The 11,175-nt window shown below is 39.6% G+C and overlaps 1 long non-coding RNA gene across 1 annotated transcript; it reads right to left on the bottom strand.

Moving 5' to 3' along the window:
- Positions 1 to 1,381: 1,381 nt before the first annotated feature.
- On the bottom strand, positions 1,382 to 9,149 carry LOC147533959 (uncharacterized). Its single transcript, XR_015227534.1, has 2 exons — positions 8,908 to 9,149; positions 1,382 to 1,657 (listed from the first exon to the last, which is right to left on the bottom strand). It is a non-coding gene; the product is annotated as an uncharacterized LOC147533959 (long non-coding RNA).
- Positions 9,150 to 11,175: the final 2,026 nt, after the last annotated feature.

Raw genomic sequence — 11,175 nt, 5'->3', positions numbered from 1 at the left:
GGGTTATTTAAAAAATCCTAGTGTCCAAAACCCGTCCAAGTCCGTCAAACTTTTCGAGTATCGGGCGGTCGAGTATCGGGTTTTCACCAAAGTTTCAAAATATCTCGATCGAAATGAATAAATATTTCTATTTTGATGGTACCGAAATTTCTATCGAAACTAAAATTTAATTAAGTTTCTCTTAACAATGTTGTGTCAAGGGCACTCCGCACTTGAACAACAATATATGTACTTATATTTATATTATACACCTCAAATGCTTCAAAAATATATCTATATATATGTTATACATGCATACATAAATTCATTTAAGCAAGCATACATGCATATAATGTGCATAGGTATTATGGTATAAATAGATGACATTATTAAGCGGGTTGTCGGGTTAAGATTATCGAGCAGGATGCCGGGTAGCACTTCAAACCCCGTACCTGACCCGTTGTTCATCGGATCGATCGGGCTAAACCCGCCTTCGGGTTTCGGGTACCCGTGGGCTCTAACAGGCTCGGGTACCCTGACGGGTTTCGTGTTTGCGGACTTTTTTCCCACCCTACTTGAGTAGAGGGGTTGGGAAAAAAGTCTGAAATAAACCAAAACCTGTCACGAGTACCCGAGTCCATTAGAGCCCATGGACACCCGAAAACCTAAAGGCGGGTTCAGCCCGACCGACTCGCTGAAATAAACTGATTAAGTTCGGGTTTGAAGTGCTATCCAGCATCTCATTCGAATACGCTCGTTAATATTTATCTGACATAACCCGCTTAATAATGTCACAAATTTATACGATAACACCTATGTACAAACAAGTATGAATCACGATACGTTATGACAATTATACAACATAATAATATTATGGAGTGACAATATTCAATAATTTGAACATATTATCCACTAAAGTGTTATTTCTCAAATTGCCTCCTACCTTTTAACCAGTTTCATTCCTTACCTCCTAGTTTATGCTAAATATTCGAATGGTCTCTTTATCGTCATTGCAATGCATTGACTACAAAACAACTTAATTTCCAATTTCCTTTAATACATATCTTTATTTACTTTTTTAGTTTATCTTCCTTTCTTTAATTAATTCTTAATTGGGCCCCTACTTTGTGACCAGCTTCCTTTATATTCATCTGTTTTTCGTAAATTTTCCGGCCTACGACCTTTGTCGGAGAAGAGAGAGGTGAGTTGGAGAAAGAGAGGTGAGTTGGAGAGAGAGATGAGATGGGATGAGAGAGAGGTGTCGTGGAGAGAGAGAGAAAGAGAAAGAGGTGACGTGGAGAGAGAGGGAGGTGACGTGGAGAGAGGGAGAGGTGACGTGGAGAGAGAGAGAGGTGACGTGAAGAGAGATGTGAGGTGGAGAGGGAAGTGAGGTAGATTCATGTTTTCTATTTAATTTTATTTTGAAAACATATTTATAGGAAGGGTAGTTATGACATTTACTTTAAAAAAGGCAACCATATTTGAATTTACGGAAAATAGGGGGTCATAAAGCAAGCTAGTCACAAAGTAGGGGGCAACTAGGAATTAATCTTCTACTTGAATTGCTCATTCACTGTAGCGCCCCAAATCCCAAATCTCAAGCCGCCTTGAAATCGAAGATTTGAGACCTTCAAACTGGATCCACGAGCGACGCCTACCATGAGTGCACAATCAATACCTGAAAAATGAAATAGCTGGGTTAAAACCCAACTGCAGTAGATTTCCTTAAACCTAAGTCTCGGGTAGGCAAGCTCAATCCCCAATGAAGGAAGTATTTCATTCATATTCATTATTGGCGTTATCTGAAATTTAACGTGACAACTAACATAATACAACGAGATTTACCACACGCATGTAGAAATTAGTAATTTATGTTCTTGATTATTAGGCTTTCAACGTCCTCGTTTTCTAATCCAATATTAACTCTCGTGATAATAATCTTTATCTTTTCAATAGGTATAAAAAGATCGCACTATTCACTAAGATAGACCTTTATAGAAACCTGACTTGACGATTAAGTCCACAAAACATTATGCCAAAAGACACAATCATCCAACTCTCGTCGAATGATATGACAAGTTGGTATCCACGTTGTATGAGAGTGTGGTCCACAAGGTCATCAATTGTGTTAGCGCGGACCCCATACGCTCCATACCTCGATCACATCCGGTAGAGAGGGCCGAACCAACCACATAAACTCATACAACCGTCCATCAACTTCATCATCACACACATAATAGCATCATACCACATACATAAGTTGAATGAGAGTGTGGTCCAGAAGGTCATCCATTGTGTTAGCGCCGACCCCATACGCTCCATACCTACATCGCCTCCGGTAGAGAGGGTCGAACCAACCACATAAACTCATACAACCCTCCATCACATCACACACATAATAGCATCATACAACAAACATAAGTCGAATGAGAGTGTGGTCCACAAGGTCATCCATTGTGTTAGCGCCGACCCCATACGCTCCATACCTACATCACCTCCGGCAGAGAGGGTCGAACTAACCACATAAACTCATACAACCCTCCATCACATCACACACATAATGGCATCATACAACAAACATAAGTCGAATGAGAGTGTAGTCCACAAGGTCATCCATTGTGTTAGCGCCGACCCCTTACGCTCCATACCTACATCACCTTCGGTAGAGAGGGTCGAACCAACCACATAAACTCATTCAACCCTCCATCACATCAATCGCATCACACACATAATAGCATCACACACATAATAGCATCACACCACAAACATTGGCTCTAATAAAGAATTACAAACAAGTTCACCAAACCATTCAAGCCAACAAAAAATGGCAAGTCAATATTGATGATGCTCATAATAGATCCTCACGTGGATCACAACCCCAAACAAACAAATAACAATAATAGTTAACAAATGTAGGCTCACCAATATAAGGTATCATATACCTAGGAAATACATTGCTTAAAGAATAGAAACCATGTGAATTATCTCAATCAATTCGCTCATTGAAGATTGTATCGACACCTAGTACAAAAACTATTATAACTCCTCACTCGGAACTTCAATTAGCTCACCATTTGAACCACTAGAAATTAGACAAACAAACCTTTCCAACCATATAAGATACACACCGAGATTCATTACCAATCAATACCAAATCTAATTTTAATCTAGAACGAAATACAGTATGGACTGCTGTGACACCTAGTACGAATACTATTATAACTCCTCGCTCGGAACTCCAATTAACTAACCGTTTGAACCACTAGAAAGTAGACAAACAGACCTTTCCAACCATATAATATACACACTAAGATTCATTACCAATCAATACCAGATTTATTTTTAATCTAGACAGAAATACAGTAGGGACTGCTCTGACACCTCGTACGAAAACTATTGTAACTCCTCACTAGGAACTCCAATTAACTCACCGTTTGAACCACTAGAAAGTAGACAAACAGACCTTTCCAACCATATAAGATAGACTCCTAGATTCGTTACCAATAAATTCAGATCTAATTTTGAAGTTAGACCAAAACATTATCATATATAGATATTTTATGCAATTCAAGATAGAACTAATATCTAAATCATTCAATCATTCTTTATAGAACTTTATGTGATTAACAATACTAAACCTATCATGGAATCAATTGAAAAAAAACCTACAAAAGTGTTAGAGTAACGGATATGGATCGGCCACCCGATCCATATGCCACACACGACCGACCCGGTCGGGTCTAGCAGCCGGTCCCACCGGTTCCACCTCCTCTTTGTATTTTAGATTAGCATAAATCTTTATTGTATGTTTATCATAGATTTACCCTAATTATGTTTTCTTTTACTATAAATACATGTAACCTCAATGTAATCAATACAACAGAGAAGAATTAATCTCTACATCTTCTTTACTTTCCTAGCATCTTTCTCTTTGTTTATCAAGTTTGGTCTCTATAGAATTATCAAAGTGATAGTTCTCACATGGTATAAGAGCCATAAATTTTTTTTTTCTTTGGAATTAATTTATTTTTTGCTTCTCTTATTTCACCATGACTACACCTACTGATGCTGGTTCTGAATATACCCCTGGTACCCCACCAAACTCCTCTACTTTGTTTGGGATTCATCATTCTGATTCACCCACCACCATTCTGATTACCCCTCTGTTAAGTGGAGATAACTATGCCTCCTGGTCTCGAGGGATGAAGATAGCTTTACGAGCAAAAGATAAGCTCGGATTTGTTGACGGTTCTATTAAAAAACCAACAACTCCCATTGACTTACATGCATGGGAGAGATGTAATGACCTTGTGTCAAGCTGGCTAGTCAACTCAGTCAATGCTGACATCCGTCAGTCCATCCTTTATGATGAATCTGCTGTAGAAATATGGCAAAATCTTTATGAAAGAATTCATCAAACAAACGCGCCAAAGATCTTTCAACTTAAGCGCGTTATTTCTACCTTGAAACAGGAAGGTTCGGATGTCTCAACCTATTTTACTCTTCTCAAATCACATCAGGATGAGCTTCAATCTCTCCTTGCCATTGAACCATGTTTATGTGGTCATGGAAAAGCCCTCATTGATAGGTCTACTCAAGATCGAGCCATGGAGTTCCTTCAAGGACTCCATGATCGATTCGCTGCTATTCGGAGCCAAATACTCCTCATGGACCCTTTCCCATCGGTCCTCAAGATTCATAGCATGGTCAAGCAAGAGGAGATTCAACAAAACCTAACTAACTCGGATCTCGCAAGCTCGGAAGCCGCGACCCTTGCTGTCGGACAGCAGTCCTCGGTTGGACGGTTTGATCGGTCCGGTCGACAGGACCGAATCCGACCAAAACGAACCCGACCCTACTGCGACAATTGTCATCAGCACGGTCATCTCCAGGCCACGTGCTACAAGCTACACGGCTACCCGCCACGTCAGCGAACAACTCAGCTTGCCGGTTCGGTGGTTAACGGTTCTGTCGTTAACGGTTCGGTCTCTGACCCATCTCAACAGGGGGCGCCTTCAGCGACGTCCATGACCCAAGAGCAATACCATCACCTTGTTCGTTTATATGAACAAGGCAATGCTGCTGGAGGCACCTCGGCTGCGGGCACCACTGACCCGTTAGTAAACCTAGCAGGTAATGGTTCTTATTCACTACCATGGGTCATCGATTCGGGTGCCGCTAAGAATATTTGTGCTACCCTATCTTCTTTTTCTTCATATAGAAAAGCACCTCCTTATTACTATGTTCGATTACCGGACGGATCTCGTTCTCATGTCCTTCGCATTGGATCCGTCCTGTTTAGTAAAACTTTTATTCTTCATCATGTTTTACATATACCATCGTTTAAATTCAATCTAATTTCCGTTTCTGAAGTTACCAAATCTCTTGATTGTAGTGTTATTTTTTACTCTAAATCTTGTATCTTTCAGGACCTGTTGACAACAAGGACGATTAGACTTGGTGATCCTCATGACGGACTATACTTCTATCGCACGGAACCTAAGATATTTTCTACTTTTTCTAGTTCTTTTAGTAGTTTCAATTTATGGCACTGGCGTCTAGGCCACCCTTCTTTGGATCGTTTTAATTTTAATGTTTCTAAAAATCCATGTATTAAGAGTGGATTCATGAATAAAATTCCGTGTGATGTTTGTCCGATCTCTAAACAACCACGTCTCTCTTTTTCTTCTAGTACTTCAAATTCTACTCGACCTTTTGAATTAGTTCACATAGATTTATGGGGACCATTTAATATTATTTCTAATTCTGGTTGTCGATACTTTATTACCATAGTTGATGATTTCTCCCGATGTACTTGGGTATATTTACTACATTCTAAATCGGAAACTTTTACTATTCTTTCCAATTTCATTAACTACACAATAACTCAATTTCACTCTAAAATCTCACACGTTTATTCCGGTAGTGGTGAAAATCTTTTTCCTCAAATACAAACGATACGATCCGACAATGGTTCGGAGTTTCTTTCTCGCGAACTCCAACTACTATTTCATAACAAAGGGATCATTCACCAACGAAGTTGCGTATACACACCCCAACAAAATGGTGTCGTAGAACGCAAACATCGCCATATACTTGATGTGGCTAGGGCATTACGTTTTCAAGCCCACTTGTCTCTCAAATTTTGGGGGGAATGTGTTCTTACGGCCGTTTACCTAATCAACAAGATTCCGACCCCCATTCTTAAAGGGAAATCCCCTCATGAAGTCCTTCTCGGTTCTCCACCATCTCTTAACCATCTTCGAGTATTTGGTTGTTTATGTTATGCACATAACACAAATATTCGACACAAATTCGATCCACGTGCTACACGTGGAATATTTATCGGATATCCTAACGGCAAAAGGGATATCGTGTCTATGATTTGTCAAATCATAAGATTTTTACGACACGTAACGTCACCTTCCAAGAAGATCGGTTCCCGATGCAAGAATTCGATCGGCCGACCTCCTCACCATCAGCTCAATTTCTTTCGATTCAAGACGATGGGTCGTTTCACTACCCTACTGGCCACGGGTCTGTTCCTCTATCGGCACCACATTCCCCTGGTCTACTGGGCTCGGGTCAGTCCACTGTGCCACCATCATTGTCTAACGGCAACTCCTCGGTCCGGTCACAGGGGGAGCTCCTAACGGGTCCAGATCCACCTCTTACCCGTCACGTTCATGCCGACAATCCTACAGGCACCTCCATCTCTACCTCCTCTGGAGGCACTCCTCCCATTCCATCCACTTCGGCTATTGCCGGCACACCCACTGGCCTAAATCTTACAGGCACCTCTGTGGACCCTTCTACCGACCAGATCACTTCTGGTCACATCACCTCCGGTTCGGCCTCTGTCGACATACCGACTGGTCTTGATACATTAGACCGACCGGTTCGCAATCGACGACCTCCGGCTCATCTTGCGGATTACGATTGTAACAATGTTTCTTTCCCGTTTTTAAATTCAAAATCAGATACTCCTTACCCACTCACTGATTTTTTGTCCGTCGACTCCTTTTCTCCTTCTCATAAAATTTTCTTAACATCAGTTTTGTCTCATTCCGAACCTACCTCCTTCACTCAGGCCATGACTTCACCTCATTGGAGAGAAGCAATGGCTAATGAGATCAAGGCTCTCGAATCCAATAAAACTTGGACTCTAACTCATCTTCCCAACGGTAAGAAACCCATTGGATGTAAATGGGTCTATAAAATCAAATTTCGGGCAGATGGGAACGGTATAAAGCCCGTCTAGTCGCGAAGGGATACACTCAGGTCGAAGGACTCGACTACAATGACACTTTTGCTCCAGTCGCAAAATTAGTCACCGTCCGTGTACTTCTCTCTATCGCAGCCGTCAAAGGTTGGTCCCTTCATCAACTTGATGTTAACAACGCTTTCCTCCAGGGAGACCTGGATGAAGAAGTGTTCATGAAATTGCCACCTGGATTTTCACCTAAAGGGGAAACAAGGGTATGTCGTCTTAACAAGTCCCTTTACGGACTCAAACAAGCATCCCGTCAATGGTTTTCCAAGTTTTCATCCGTTCTTCTTAATCGGGGCTTTGTTCAATCACTGTCTGACTACTCACTTTTTACTTATCGAAAATCATCCACCTCATTATATGTGTTGGTCTACGTTGATGACATCATCATTACAGGAAATAATGATGCTGCGATTTCCTCTCTTAAAAGTTTCCTACGATCGGCCTTTTCCCTGAAAGATCTTGGCCGCCTTCAATATTTTTTAGGGATTGAGGTCTCTCGCTCTTCCAAAGGTATATTTCTCTGTCAACGGAAATATATTGTCGACATCCTCAAAGATTCTGGTCTCACGGCCTCCAAGACTTCACCATTTCCCATGGATCAGAAATCAAAACTTGGTCCAACCGATGGTGTTCCACTCCAGGATCCTTCCGTGTATCGCCGTCTTATCTACTTAACAGTCACTCGTCCTGACATCACTTATGCTGTTAATAGTCTTAGTCAATTCATGCAGGACCCACGCTCCGCTCACTTAGACGCCGCTTGCCGCGTTCTTCGCTATCTTAAAGGCTCCATAGGGAAAGGCATCCTTTTGTCTTCCTCTAGCAAGTTACTTATTTCAGGGTTTTGTGACTCTGATTGGGCTGGATGCCCGACAACCCGTCGTTCTACCACGGGTTATGTAACCATGCTTGGTTCAAGTCCGCTTTCTTGGAAATCTAAAAAGCAACACACAATTGCCCGATCTTCTGCGGAAGCCGAATATCGGGCCCTTGCTACTCTGACTTGTGAGCTTCAATTGCTCAAGTCACTTCTCCTTGATCTCGGCATTAATCATTCTTCTCCTATGCCAGTCCATTGTGACAATAAAGCTGCAATTCACATTGCAGAAAATCCGGTTTTTTACGAACGAACCACGCATATAGAAATTGACTGCCACTTGGTTCGTGAGAAGATTAAAGGCAAGTTAATCTCTCCGCAATTCACTCCCTCTTCCGAACAACTCGCCGACATCTTTACAAAGCCACTTGGTGCAGAAGCCTTCCGCAATACTGTTGGCAAGTTGGGCCTCATTAGCATTCCGGCTCCAACTTGAGGGGGAGTGTTAGAGTAACGGATATGGATCGGCCACCCGATCCATATGCCACACACGACCGACCCGGTCGGGTCTAGCAGCCGGTCCCACCGGTTCCACCTCCTCTTTGTATTTTAGATTAGCATAAATCTTTATTGTATGTTTATCATAGATTTACCCTAATTATGTTTTCTTTTACTATAAATACATGTAACCTCAATGTAATCAATACAACAGAGAAGAATTAATCTCTACATCTTCTTTACTTTCCTAGCATCTTTCTCTTTGTTTCTCAAGTTTGGTCTCTATAGAATTATCAAAGTGATAGTTCTCACAAAAAGAATTAGGAGATAAGAAATCTACCTCTTTTGCCTTAGATGACATCAAGACCACCATCATGCCTCTTTCTCTCTCTAGAAAACTCCATCTCTACCTCTTTTCTTCTTTATCCATTCTTCATTTACTAAGAGTGGCTTGTTGAAGATTAAGAAGATATACTAACCATAACATAAACAATACATAGATTTCTTCAACTTATTCATCAAAATCTTCTCCAGAGAATACCATTTCTCTTTCTCTCTCTAAGTTTTGTTCTAGATCCACAAAAAGAGCTCTAGACCCCTTTTTATATAATTAACTCAAGCAACCCTAGTTTTCCTTCTAACCCACTTCTATTTTATGATACTCAAGCCCACACTAACTTACTCTTCATATTAGGCCCAACCCCAAATTGACCTAGAGTTTTGTTATTTCCACCTAATTTGATATATATAGAAAATAGGGGTGTTACATTCACCCGGAATCGGATTTGAGTGATTATTGGCTCTAAACTGAAGAGCTCGACGAGACGAACGCAATGGTGCGTTTCGTTTCTGAGTTTGACGAGTCAGGTCGAGCCAAAATTGGCTCCGATTCCAGTAATTTACTGATTAATGTTAGTAGTTAAGAAAGTAGTAGGTCAAATTAGTGGTAAGTCAATGGTGTTAATGGATAAGTTAGTGGGGTCAACGCATAAGTACGTTGGATCATGTTAGTAGTGGTCTTAGTTAGTAGGTAAAATTCTAGTCTATAAATATACCCGTCTGTGTACTTTATTTCCATCAAATCAAGTTATGTACTAATCAAAATCTATTCCGTTAAATTCCTTTTTCATTTTTTGTCTATGAAAATTAATTTTGCTTTATCAATGAAGTCTTTTAATTTCCAGCATTAATTTCCATTTTGACAATTTTGATTTTTCGTATAGGAAGAACAATGTTTAGTAAATGCAGTGCGTTAGAAAGATCAATTTATGTATTTGCTATTCCTTTACCAAATTATTTTAAGGAGGACATTATAAGGATCATTTAATAAATAGTGCTAAAATATAAGGACTTTGATAAAAATTAATAATAAGTCTAATTTTTTCTCACATAAACAACTCAACCCTAATATCGTCACTACTATCAACATCACGATTAGTATTAAAAAATTTGCAAAGTTTACCATCACTATAGTCTTAATTTCAAACTTTTAATGATGCATCGGGATCTCATTGATGAGAAATCACCATTAATGAAGGAGGAGACAACCTACATCAAGAAAGAAGAGTCCTTTGACTTAAACGAAGACACCGACTTAAACGAGATCATCAACTTAAACGAGGACATCGACTAAAAGAAGATATTGACTTAAACAAAGACATATATAATGAAGATAATATGCCTCGGGTAAAGAAAAATCATTTTCTTGTCTTCCTCTATGGTAGAACAAACGTTTTAGGGTTTTAGGTCGTTTTTGTTTCGTAAAAGATTTTTGGTTGGGTCGGTTGAAAAAGACAACAATTTTCGGACGGGTCGGCTGAAAAAGACAACAAAATTCGGCTGGGTCCGCTGAAAAAAACAATAAATTTCAGTCGAGCCGGCTGAAATTATTGTTATGTTTTTTCATCCGCTCTGGACGAAATTTGTTTAAATTTTCAGTTGTTCTGGAATTGTAGAGATTTGCAAAGGTTCCAACTGAAATTATAACCAAAACAAATTAATCAGTTCAGAAGATGAGGAAGAACTCTTACCTTTTCTTCTTTGTATTCTTCATTGCACTATTGATACTTGAAATCTTCAAAAGTTACTTATCAGTGTTAAAACCCAAAAAATCTATGGAGAAATCAAGCAATAACAAGAATTGCAAACCTCTCTATGGAGACGAGTGTTGTGTTAATCATTTAAGGTTTAAGTTTCCATCTTTATCTCTCTCTTTGATAGAAACGAACAAATTTAGAGTTTTTTTCTCTTTTGGTTGAACCGGTTTTAAGGGTGTTTATCTATCTTCTCTCTCTTTTTAACCGACGAACAGGTTTTTGGTCGAACATGATTTTTATCTCTTCTTTATCTTTTGGTAGAAAATAGTTTGAAGGGAGGGACTAAAGTTTAAAGTTGGGATATTTTAGAAAATAAGTGTTTATCTCTCCCTATTCTAAAAAGAATGCTCTCTTATCTAATGCAGTGTCTTTGCTAAAAATTGTTCTTCCAATAGCAAAGGCCTTAAAAAGAGTAGGGATCTTCATAGGGAAAAAAAATTTAGTACGATTTGCATTGGTTTTGATTTGATTAGCGACGTTATTTTTGTTAATTTTATTGTAAAATTTTGGTT

The sequence above is a fragment of the Eschscholzia californica genome, unplaced genomic scaffold (assembly GCF_041429995.1).
Source record: "Eschscholzia californica isolate CP2 unplaced genomic scaffold, dmEscCali1.0.p SCAF_6, whole genome shotgun sequence".
Lineage (NCBI taxonomy): Eukaryota > Viridiplantae > Streptophyta > Magnoliopsida > Ranunculales > Papaveraceae > Eschscholzia > Eschscholzia californica.
This window is presented reverse-complemented; position numbering and strand designations above follow the sequence as displayed.